The sequence below is a fragment of the Acomys minous genome, assembly GCF_964271855.1.
Source record: "Acomys minous genome assembly, contig: scaffold_23, whole genome shotgun sequence".
NCBI classification, from domain to species: domain Eukaryota; kingdom Metazoa; phylum Chordata; class Mammalia; order Rodentia; family Muridae; genus Acomys; species Acomys minous.
In genome coordinates, this window is record NW_028182182.1 from 5,312,187 (window position 1) to 5,324,826 (window position 12,640).

Here is a 12,640-nt window from a genome sequence, read left to right on the forward strand (position 1 = left end):
CAGAAATGACTTTTTTGCCTAAAGAGACATGCCTATTTGCGCAGTAGTACAGATTCTGAGTATGTAACTGGACTTGATGAAATCAGCATTTCTCTTGCTTCCCTGTGCGTAGGGAAGATCAGTTTTAGTCACAGTAGCTCCCACAAGTGTCTCCTCAGTGTGTTCGCATTTCCTTAGAAACAGTGTATTTGCTGGGAGAAAAGTGCATTACTGTGCGCTTTCACCGTTCAGCAAATACATGTGTAGAAGCACAGCGCTAGCAGAAACGAAAATTTCTCGACGTTTTCTAACTCAGGGAACAAGTTGCACACTTCTCAGATGCATTTGGGCAACTTTGTCAGAAATGAGTATTTTGCCTAAAGAGACATGCCTATTTGCGCAGTAGTACAGATTCTGAGTATGTAACTGGGCTTGATGAAATCAGCATTTCTCTTGCGTCCCTGTGCGTAGGGAAGCTCAGTTTTAGTCACTGTAGCTCCCACAAGTGTCTCCTCAGTGTGTTCCATTTCCTTAGAAACAGTGTATTTGCTGGGAGAAAAGTGCATTACTGTGCGCTTTCACCGTTCAGCAAATACATGTGTAGAAGCACAGCGCTAGCAGAAAGGACCGTTTCTCGACGTTTTCTGACTCAGGGAACAAGTTGCACACTTCTGAGATGCATTTGGGCAACTTTGTCAGAAATGAGTTTTTTGCCTAAAGAGACATGCCTATTTGCGCAGTAGTACAGATTCTGAGTATGTAACTGGGCTTGATGAAAACAGCATTTCTCTTGCTTCCCTGTGCATAGGGAAGCTCAGTTTTAGTCACAGTAGCTCCCCCAAGTGTCTCCTCAGTGTTCCCATTTCCTTAGAAACAGTGTATTTGCTGGGAGAAAAGTGCATTACTGTGCGCTTTCACCGTTCAGCAAATACATGTGTAGAAGCACAGCGCTAGCAGAAAAGACCGTTTCTCGACGTTTTCTAACTCAGGGAACAAGTTGCACACTTCTGAGATGCATTGGGGCAACTTTTTCAGATATGAGTTTTTTGCCTAAAGAGACATGCCTATTTGCGCAGTAGTACAGATTCTGAGTATGTAACTGGGCTTGATGAAATCAGCATTTCTCTTGCTTCCCTGTGCGTAGGGAAGCTCAGTTTTAGTCACAGTAGCTCCCACAAGTGTCTCCTCAGTGTGTTCCCATTTCCTTAGAAACAGTGCATTTGCTGGGAGAAAAGTGCATTACTGTGCGCTTTCACCGTTCAGCAAATACATGTGTAGAAGCACAGCGCTAGCAGAAAAGACCGTTTCTCAACGTTTTCTAACTCAGGGAACAAGTTGCACACTTCTGAGATGCATTTGGGCAACTTTGTCAGAAATGAGTTTTTTGCCTAAAGAGACATGCCTATTTGCACAGTAGTACAGATTCTGAGTATGTAATTGGGCTTGATGAAATCAGCATTTCTCTTGCTTCCCTGTGCGTAGGGAAGCTCAGTTTTAGTCACAGTAGCTCCCACAAGTGTCTCCTCAGTGTTCCCATTTCCTTAGAAACAGTGTATTTGCTGGGAGAAAAGTGCATTACTGTGCGCTTTCACCGTTCAGCAAATACATGTGTAGAAGCACAGCGCTAGCAAAATCGAACGTTTCTCGACGTTTTCTAACTCAGGGAACAAGTTGCACACTTCTGAGATGCATTTGGGCAACTTTGTCAGAAATGAGTTTTTTGCCTACAGAGACATGCCTATTTGCGCAGTAGTACAGATTCTGAGTATGTAACTGGGCTTGATGAAATCAGCATTTCTCTTGCTTCCCTGTGCGTAGGGAAGCTCAGTTTTAGTCACAGTAGCTCCCACAAGTGTCTCCTCAGTGTGTTCCCATTTCCTTAGAAACAGTGTATTTGCTGGGAGAAAAGTGCATTACTGTGCGCTTTCACCGTTCAGCTAATACATGTGTAGAAGCACAGCGCTAGCAGAAACGAAAATTTCTCGACATTTTCTAACTCAGGGAACAAGTTGCACACTTCTCAGATGCATTTGGGCAACTTTGTCAGAAATGAGTATTTTGCCTAAAGAGACATGCCTATTTGCGCAGTAGTACAGATTCTGAGTATGTAACTGGGCTTGATGAAATCAGCATTTCTCTTGCGTCCCTGTGCGTAGGGAAGCTCAGTTTTAGTCACTGTAGCTCCCACAAGTGTCTCCTCAGTGTGTTCCATTTCCTTAGAAACAGTGTATTTGCTGGGAGAAAAGTGCATTACTGTGCGCTTTCACCGTTCAGCAAATACATGTGTAGAAGCACAGCGCTAGCAGAAAGGACCGTTTCTCGACGTTTTCTGACTCAGGGAACAAGTTGCACACTTCTGAGATGCATTTGGGCAACTTTGTCAGAAATGAGTTTTTTGCCTAAAGAGACATGCCTATTTGCGCAGTAGTACAGATTCTGAGTATGTAACTGGGCTTGATGAAAACAGCATTTCTCTTGCTTCCCTGTGCATAGGGAAGCTCAGTTTTAGTCACAGTAGCTCCCCCAAGTGTCTCCTCAGTGTTCCCATTTCCTTAGAAACAGTGTATTTGCTGGGAGAAAAGTGCATTACTGTGCGCTTTCACCGTTCAGCAAATACATGTGTAGAAGCACAGCGCTAGCAGAAAAGACCGTTTCTCGACGTTTTCTAACTCAGGGAACAAGTTGCACACTTCTGAGATGCATTTGGGGAACTTTGTCAGAAATGAGTTTTTTGCCTAAAGAGATATTCCTATTTGCGCAGTAGTACAGATTCTGAGTATGTAACTGGGCTTGATGAAATCAGCATTTCTCTTGCTTCCCTGTGCGTAGGGAAGCTCAGTTTTAGTCACAGTAGCTCCCACAAGTGTCTCCTCAGTGTGTTCCCATTTCCTTAGAAACAGTGTATTTGCTGGGAGAAAAGTGCATTACTGTGCGCTTTCACCGTTCAGCAAATACATGTGTAGAAGCACAGCGCTAGCAGAAACGAACGTTTCTCGACGTTTTCTAACTCAGGGAACAAGTTGCACACTTCTGAGATGCATTGGGGCAACTTTTTCAGATATGAGTTTTTTGCCTACAGAGACATGCCTATTTGCGCAGTAGTACAGATTCTGAGTATGTAACTGGGCTTGATGAAATCAGCATTTCTCTTGCTTCCCTGTGCGTAGGGAAGCTCAGTTTTAGTCACAGTAGCTCCCACAAGTGTCTCCTCAGTGTGTTCCCATTTCCTTAGAAACAGTGCATTTGCTGGGAGAAAAGTGCATTACTGTGCGCTTTCACCGTTCAGCAAATACATGTGTAGAAGCACAGCGCTAGCAGAAAAGACCGTTTCTCAACGTTTTCTAACTCAGGGAACAAGTTGCACACTTCTGAGATGCATTTGGGCAACTTTGTCAGAAATGAGTTTTTTGCCTAAAGAGACATGCCTATTTGCACAGTAGTACAGATTCTGAGTATGTAATTGGGCTTGATGAAATCAGCATTTCTCTTGCTTCCCTGTGCGTAGGGAAGCTCAGTTTTAGTCACAGTAGCTCCCACAAGTGTATCCTCAGTGTTCCCATTTCCTTAGAAACAGTGTATTTGCTGGGAGAAAAGTGCATTACTGTGCGCTTTCACCGTTCAGCAAATACATGTGTAGAAGCACAGCGCTAGCAAAATCGAACGTTTCTCGACGTTTTCTAACTCAGGGAACAAGTTCCACACTTCTGAGATGCATTTGGGCAACTTTGTCAGAAATGAGTTTTTTGCCTACAGAGACATGCCTATTTGCGCAGTAGTACAGATTCTGAGTATGTAACTGGGCTTGATGAAATCAGCATTTCTCTTGCTTCCCTGTGCGTAGGGAAGCTCAGTTTTAGTCACAGTAGCTCCCACAAGTGTCTCCTCAGTGTGTTCCCATTTCCTTAGAAACAGTGTATTTGCTGGGAGAAAAGTGCATTACTGTGCGCTTTCACCGTTCAGCAAATACATGTGTAGAAGCACAGCGCTAGCAGAAACGAAAATTTCTCGACATTTTCTAACTCAGGGAACAAGTTGCACACTTCTCAGATGCATTTGGGCAACTTTGTCAGAAATGAGTATTTTGCCTAAAGAGACATGCCTATTTGCGCAGTAGTACAGATTCTGAGTATGTAACTGGGCTTGATGAAATCAGCATTTCTCTTGCGTCCCTGTGCGTAGGGAAGCTCAGTTTTAGTCACTGTAGCTCCCACAAGTGTCTCCTCAGTGTGTTCCATTTCCTTAGAAACAGTGTATTTGCTGGGAGAAAAGTGCATTACTGTGCGCTTTCACCGTTCAGCAAATACATGTGTAGAAGCACAGCGCTAGCAGAAACGACCGTTTCTCGACGTTTTCTGACTCAGGGAACAAGTTGCACACTTCTGAGATGCATTTGGGCAACTTTGTCAGAAATGAGTTTTTTGCCTAAAGAGACATGCCTATTTGCGCAGTAGTACAGATTCTGAGTATGTAACTGGGCTTGATGAAAACAGCATTTCTCTTGCTTCCCTGTGCGTAGGGAAGCTCAGTTTTAGTCACAGTAGCTCCCACAAGTGTCTCCTCAGTGTGTTCCCATTTCCTTAGAAACAGTGTATTTGCTGGGAGAAAAGTGCATTACTGTGCGCTTTCACCGTTCAGCAAATACATGTGTAGAAGCACAGCGCTAGCAGAAACGACCGTTTCTCGACGTTTTCTAACTCAGGGAACAAGTTGCACACTTCTGAGATGCATTTGGGGAACTTTGTCAGAAATGAGTTTTTTGCCTAAAGAGATATTCCTATTTGCGCAGTAGTACAGATTCTGAGTATGTAACTGGGCTTGATGAAATCAGCATTTCTCTTGCTTCCCTGTGCGTAGGGAAGCTCAGTTTTAGTCACAGTAGCTCCCACAAGTGTCTCCTCAGTGTGTTCCCATTTCCTTAGAAACAGGTTATTTGCTGGGAGAAAAGTGCATTACTGTGCGCTTTCACCGTTCAGCAAATACATGTGTAGAAGCACAGCGCTAGCAAAAACGAACGTTTCTCGACGTTTTCTAACTAGGGAACAAGTTGCACACTTCTGAGATGCATTTGGGCAACTTTGTCAGAAATGAGTTTTTTGCCTAAAGAGATATTCCTATTTGCGCAGTAGTACAGATTCTGAGTATGTAACTGGGCTTGATGAAATCAGCATTTCTCTTGCTTCCCTGTGCGTAGGGAAGCTCAGTTTTAGTCACAGTAGCTCCCACAAGTGTCTCCTCAGTGTGTTCCCATTTCCTTAGAAACAGTGTATTTGCTGGGAGAAAAGTGCATTACTGTGCGCTTTCACCGTTCAGCAAATACATGTGTAGAAGCACAGCGCTAGCAGAAACGAACATTTCTCGACGTTTTCTAACTCAGGGAACAAGTTGCACACTTCTGAGATGCATTTGGGCAACTTTGTCAGAAATGAGTTTTTTGCCTAAAGAGACATGCCTATTTGCGCAGTAGTACAGATTCTGAGTATGTAACTGGGCTTGATGAAATCAGCATTTCTCTTGCTTCCCTGTGCGCAGGGAAGCTCAGTTTTAGTCTCTGTAGCTCCCACAAGTGTCTCCTCAGTGTGTTCCCATTTCCTTAGAAACAGTGTATTTGCTGGGAGAAAAGTGCATTACTGTGCGCTTTCACCGTTCAGCAAATACATGTGTAGAAGCACAGCGCTAGCAGAAAAGACCGTTTCTCGACGTTTTCTAACTCAGGGAACAAGTTGCACACTTCTGAGATGCATTTGGGCAACTTTGTCAGAAATGAGTTTTTTGCCTAAAGAGACATGCCTATTTGCGCAGTAGTACAGATTCTGAGTATGTAAATGGGCTTGATGAAATCAGCATTTCTCTTGCTTCCCTGTGCGTAGGGAAGCTCAGTTTTAGTCACAGTAGCTCCCACAAGTGTCTCCTCAGTGTGTTCCCATTTCCTTAGAAACAGTGTATTTGCTGGGAGAAAAGTGCATTACTATGCGCTTTCACCGTTCAGCAAATACATGTGTAGAAGCACGGCGCTAGCACAAACGACCGTTTCTCGACGTTTTCTAACTCAGGGAACAAGTTGCACACTTCTGAGATGCATTTGGGCAACTTTGTCAGAAATGAGTTTTTTGCCTAAAGAGACATGCCTATTTGCGCAGTAGTACAGATTCTGAGTATGTAACTGGGCTTGATGAAATCAGCATTTCTCTTGCTTCCCTGTGCGTAGGGAAGATCAGTTTTAGTCTCAGTAGGTCCCACAAGTGTCTCCTCAGTGTGTTCCCATTTCCTTAGAAACAGTGTATTTGCTGGGAGAAAAGTGCATTACTGTGCGCTTTCACCGTTCAGCAAATACATGTGTAGAAGCACAGCGCTAGCAGAAACGAAAATTTCTCGACGTTTTCTAACTCAGGGAACAAGTTGCACACTTCTGAGATGCATTTGGGCAACTTTGTCAGAAATGAGTATTTTGCCTAAAGAGACATGCCTATTTGCGCAGTAGTACAGATTCTGAGTATGTAACTGGGCTTGATGAAATCAGCATTTCTCTTGCTTCCCTGTGCGTAGGGAGCTCAGTTTTAGTCACTGTAGCTCCCACAAGTGTCTCCTCAGTGTGTTCCCATTTCCTTAGAAACAGTGTATTTGCTGGGAGAAAAGTCCATTACTGTGCGCGTTCACCGTTCAGCAAATACATTTGTAGAAGCACAGCGCTAGCAGAAACGACCGTTTCTCGACGTTTTCTAACTCAGGGAACAAGTTGCACACTTCTGAGATGCATTTGGGCAACTTTGTCAGAAATGAGTTTTTTGCCTAAAGAGACATGCCTATTTGCGCAGTAGTACAGATTCTGAGTATGTAACTGGGCTTGATGAAATCAGCATTTCTCTTGCTTCCCTGTGCGTAGGGAAGCTCAGTTTTAGTCACAGTAGCTCCCACAAGTGTCTCCTCAGTGTGTTCCCAGTTCCTTAGAAACAGTGTATTTGCTGGGAGAAAAGTGCATTACTGTGCGCTTTCACCGTTCAGCAAATACATGAGTAGAAGCACAGCGCTAGCTGAAACGACCGTTTCTCAACGTGTTCTAACTCAGGGAACAAGTGGCACACTTCTGAGATGCATTTGGGCAACTTTGTCAGAAATGAGTTTTTTGCCTAAAGAGACATGCCTATTTGCGCAGTAGTACAGATTCTGAGTATGTAACTGGGCTTGATGAAATCAGCATTTCTCTTGCTTCCCTGTGCGTAGGGAAGCTCAGTTTTAGTCACAGTAGCTCCCACAAGTGTCTCCTCAGTGTGTTCCCATTTCCTTAGAAACAGTGTATTTGCTGGGAGAAAAGTGCATTACTGTGCACTTTCACCGTTCAGCAAATACATGTGTAGAAGCACAGCGCTAGCAGAAACGACCGTTTCTCGACGTTTTCTAACTCAGGGAACAAGTTGCCCACATCTGAGATGCATTTGGGCAACTTTGTCAGAAATGAGTTTTTTGCCTACAGAGACATGCCTATTTGCGCAGTAGTACAGATTCTGAGTATGTAACTGGGCTTGATGAAATAAGCATTTCTCTTGCTTCCCTGTGCCTAGGGAAGCTCAGTTTTAGGCACAGTAGCTCCCACAATTGTCTCCTCAGTGTGTTCCCATTTCCTTAGAAACAGTGTATTTGCTGGGAGAAAAGTGCATTACTGTGCGCTTTCACCGTTCGGCAAATACATGTGTAGAAGCACAGCGATAGCAGAAACGAACGTTTCTTGACGTATTCTAGCTCAGGGAACAAGTTGCACACTTCTGAGATGCATTTGGGCAACTTTGTCAGAAATGAGTTTTTTGCCTACAGAGACATGCCTATTTGCGCAGTAGTACAGATTCTGAGTATGTAACTGGGCTTGATGAAATCAGCATTTCTCTTGCTTCACTGTGCGTAGGGAAGCTCAGTTTTAGTCACAGTAGCTCCCACAAGTGTCTCCTCAGTGTGTTCCCATTTCCTTAGAAACAGTGTATTTGATGGGAGAAAAGTGCATTACTGTGCGCTTTCACCGTTCAACAAATACATGTGTAGAAGCACAGTGCTAGCAGAAACGACCGTTTCTCGACGTTTTCTAACTCAGGGAACAAGTTGCACACTTCTGAGATGCATTTGGGCATCTTTGTCAGAACTGAGTTTTTTGCCTACAGAGACATGCCTATTTGCGCAGTAGTACAGATTCTGAGTATGTAACTGGGCTTGATGAAATCAGCATTTCTCTTGCTTCCCTGTGCGTAGGGAAGCTCAGTTTTAGTCACAGTAGCTCCCACAAGTGTCTCCTCAGTGTGTTCCCATTTCCTTAGAAACAGTGTATTTGCTGGGAGAAAAGTGCATTACTGTGAGATTTCACCGTTCAGCAAGTACATGTGTAGAAGCACAGCGCTAGCAGATACGACCGTTTCTCGACGTTTTCTAACTCAGGGATCAAGTTGCACATTTCTGAGATGCATTTTGGCAACTTTGTCAGAAATGAGTTTTGTGCCTACAGATTCATGCCTATTTGCGCAGTAGTACAGATTCTGAGTATGTAACTGGGCTTGATGAAATCAGCATTTCTCTTGATTCCCTGTGCATAGGGAAGCTCAGTTTTAGTCACAGTAGCTCCCACAAGTGTCTCCTCAGTGTGTTCCCATTTCCTTAGAAACAGTGTAGTGCTGGGAAAAAAGTGCATTACTGTGCGCTTTCACCGTTCAGCAAATACATTTGTAGAAGCACAGCGTTAGTAGATATGACCGTTTCTCGATGTTTTCTAACTCAGGGAACAAGTTGCACACTTCTGAGATGCATTTGGGCAACTTTGTCAGAAATGAGTTTTTTGCCTACAGATTCATGCCTATTTGCGCAGTAGTACAGATTCTGAGTATGTAACTGGGCTTGATGAAATCAGCATTTCTCTTGCTTCCCTGTGCGTAGGGAAGCTCAGTTTTAGTCACAGTAGCTCCCACAAGTGTCTCCTCAGTGTGTTCCCATTTCCTTAGAAACAGTGTATTTGCTGGGAGAAAAGTGCATTACTGTGCGCTTTCACCGTTCAGCAAATGCATGTGTAGAAGCACAGCGCTAGCAGAAACGAACGTTTCTCGACGTTTTCTAACTCAGGGAACAAGTTGCACACTTCTGAGATGCATTTGGGCATCTTTGTCAGAAATGAGTTTTTTGCCTACAGAGACATGCCTATTTGCGCAGTAGTGCAGATTCTGAGTATGTAACTGGGCTTGATGAAATCAGCATTTCTCTTGCTTCCCTGTGAGTAGGGAAGCTCAGTTTTAGTCACAGTAGCTCCGACAAGTGTCTCCTCAGTGTGTTCCCATTTCCTTAGAAACAGTGTATTTGCTGGGAGAAAAGTGCATCACTGTGTGCTTTCACCGTTCAGCAAATACATGTGTAGAAGCACAGCGCTAGCAGAAACGAACGTTTCTCGACGTTTTCTAACTCAGGGAACAAGTTGCACACTTCTGAGATGCATTTGGGCAACTTTGTCAGAAATGAGTTTTTTGCCTACAGAGACATGCCTATTTGCTCAGTAGTACTGATTCTGAGTATGTAACTGGGCTTGATGAAATCAGCATTTCGCTTGCTTCCCTGTGCGTAGGGAAGCTCAGTTTTAGTCACAGTAGCTCCCACAAGTGTCTCCTCAGTGTGTTCCCATTTCCTTAGAAACAGTGTATTTGCTGGGAGAAATGTGCATTACTGTGCGCTTTCACCGTTCAGCAAATACATGTGTAGAAGCACAGCGCTAGCAGAAACCAACGTTTCTCGACGTTTTCTAACTCAGGAAACAAGTTGCACACTTCTGAGATTCATTTGGGCAACTTTGTCAGAAATGAGTTTTTTGCCTACAGAGAAGTACAGATTCTGAGTATGTAACTGGGCTTGATGAAATCAGCATTTTTCTTGCTTCCCTGTGCGTAGGGAAGCTCAGTTTTAGTCACAGTAGCTCCCACAAGTGTCTCCTCAGTGTGTTCCCATTTCCTTAGAAACAGTATATTTGCTGGGAGAAAAGTGCATTACTGTGCGCTTTCACCGTTCAGCAAATACATGTGTAGAAGCACAGCGTTAGTAGATATGACCGTTTCTCGATGTTTTCTAACTCAGGGAACAAGTTGCCCACTTCTGACATGCATTTGGGTAACTTTCTCAAAAATGAGTTTTTTGCCTACAGAGACATGCCTATTTGCGCAGTAGTACAGATTCTGAGTATGTAACTGGGCTTGATGAAATCAGCATTTCTCTTGCTTCCCTGTGCGTAGGGAAGCTCAGTTTTAGTCACAGTAGCTCCCCCAAGTGTCTCCTCAGTGTTCCCAGTTCCTTAGAAACAGTGTATTTGCTGGGAGAAAAGTGCATTACTGTGCGCTTTCACCGTTCAGCAAATACATGTGTAGAAGCACAGCGCTAGCAGAAAAGACCGTTTCTCGACGTTTTCTAACTCAGGGAACAAGTTGCACACTTCTGAGATGCATTTGGGGAACTTTGTCAGAAATGAGTTTTTTGCCTAAAGAGATATTCCTATTTGCGCAGTAGTACAGATTCTGAGTATGTAACTGGGCTTGATGAAATCAGCATTTCTCTTGCTTCCCTGTGCGTAGGGAAGCTCAGTTTTAGTCACAGTAGCTCCCACAAGTGTCTCCTCAGTGTGTTCCCATTTCCTTAGAAACAGTGTATTTGCTGGGAGAAAAGTGCATTACTGTGCGCTTTCACCGTTCAGCAAATACATGTGTAGAAGCACAGCGCTAGCAGAAACGAACGTTTCTCGACGTTTTCTAACTCAGGGAACAAGTTGCACACTTCTGAGATGCATTGGGGCAACTTTTTCAGATATGAGTTTTTTGCCTAAAGAGACATGCCTATTTGCGCAGTAGTACAGATTCTGAGTATGTAACTGGGCTTGATGAAATCAGCATTTCTCTTGCTTCCCTGTGCGTAGGGAAGCTCAGTTTTAGTCACAGTAGCTCCCACAAGTGTCTCCTCAGTGTGTTCCCATTTCCTTAGAAACAGTGCATTTGCTGGGAGAAAAGTGCATTACTGTGCGCTTTCACCGTTCAGCAAATACATGTGTAGAAGCACAGCGCTAGCAGAAAAGACCGTTTCTCAACGTTTTCTAACTCAGGGAACAAGTTGCACACTTCTGAGATGCATTTGGGCAACTTTGTCAGAAATGAGTTTTTTGCCTAAAGAGACATGCCTATTTGCACAGTAGTACAGATTCTGAGTATGTAATTGGGCTTGATGAAATCAGCATTTCTCTTGCTTCCCTGTGCGTAGGGAAGCTCAGTTTTAGTCACAGTAGCTCCCACAAGTGTATCCTCAGTGTTCCCATTTCCTTAGAAACAGTGTATTTGCTGGGAGAAAAGTGCATTACTGTGCGCTTTCACCGTTCAGCAAATACATGTGTAGAAGCACAGCGCTAGCAAAATCGAACGTTTCTCGACGTTTTCTAACTCAGGGAACAAGTTGCACACTTCTGAGATGCATTTGGGCAACTTTGTCAGAAATGAGTTTTTTGCCTACAGAGACATGCCTATTTGCGCAGTAGTACAGATTCTGAGTATGTAACTGGGCTTGATGAAATCAGCATTTCTCTTGCTTCCCTGTGCGTAGGGAAGCTCAGTTTTAGTCACAGTAGCTCCCACAAGTGTCTCCTCAGTGTGTTCCCATTTCCTTAGAAACAGTGTATTTGCTGGGAGAAAAGTGCATTACTGTGCGCTTTCACCGTTCAGCAAATACATGTGTAGAAGCACAGCGCTAGCAGAAACGAAAATTTCTCGACATTTTCTAACTCAGGGAACAAGTTGCACACTTCTCAGATGCATTTGGGCAACTTTGTCAGAAATGAGTATTTTGCCTAAAGAGACATGCCTATTTGCGCAGTAGTACAGATTCTGAGTATGTAACTGGGCTTGATGAAATCAGCATTTCTCTTGCTTCCCTGTGCGTAGGGAAGCTCAGTTTTAGTCACAGTAGCTCCCCCAAGTGTCTCCTCAGTGTTCCCAGTTCCTTAGAAACAGTGTATTTGCTGGGAGAAAAGTGCATTACTGTGCGCTTTCACCGTTCAGCAAATACATGTGTAGAAGCACAGCGCTAGCAGAAAAGACCGTTTCTCGACGTTTTCTAACTCAGGGAACAAGTTGCACACTTCTGAGATGCATTTGGGGAACTTTGTCAGAAATGAGTTTTTTGCCTAAAGAGATATTCCTATTTGCGCAGTAGTACAGATTCTGAGTATGTAACTGGGCTTGATGAAATCAGCATTTCTCTTGCTTCCCTGTGCGTAGGGAAGCTCAGTTTTAGTCACAGTAGCTCCCACAAGTGTCTCCTCAGTGTGTTCCCATTTCCTTAGAAACAGTGTATTTGCTGGGAGAAAAGTGCATTACTGTGCGCTTTCACCGTTCAGCAAATACATGTGTAGAAGCACAGCGCTAGCAGAAACGAACGTTTCTCGACGTTTTCTAACTCAGGGAACAAGTTGCACACTTCTGAGATGCATTGGGGCAACTTTTTCAGATATGAGTTTTTTGCCTAAAGAGACATGCCTATTTGCGCAGTAGTACAGATTCTGAGTATGTAACTGGGCTTGATGAAATCAGCATTTCTCTTGCTTCCCTGTGCGTAGGGAAGCTCAGTTTTAGTCACAGTAGCTCCCACAAGTGTCTCCTCAGTGTGTTCCCATTTC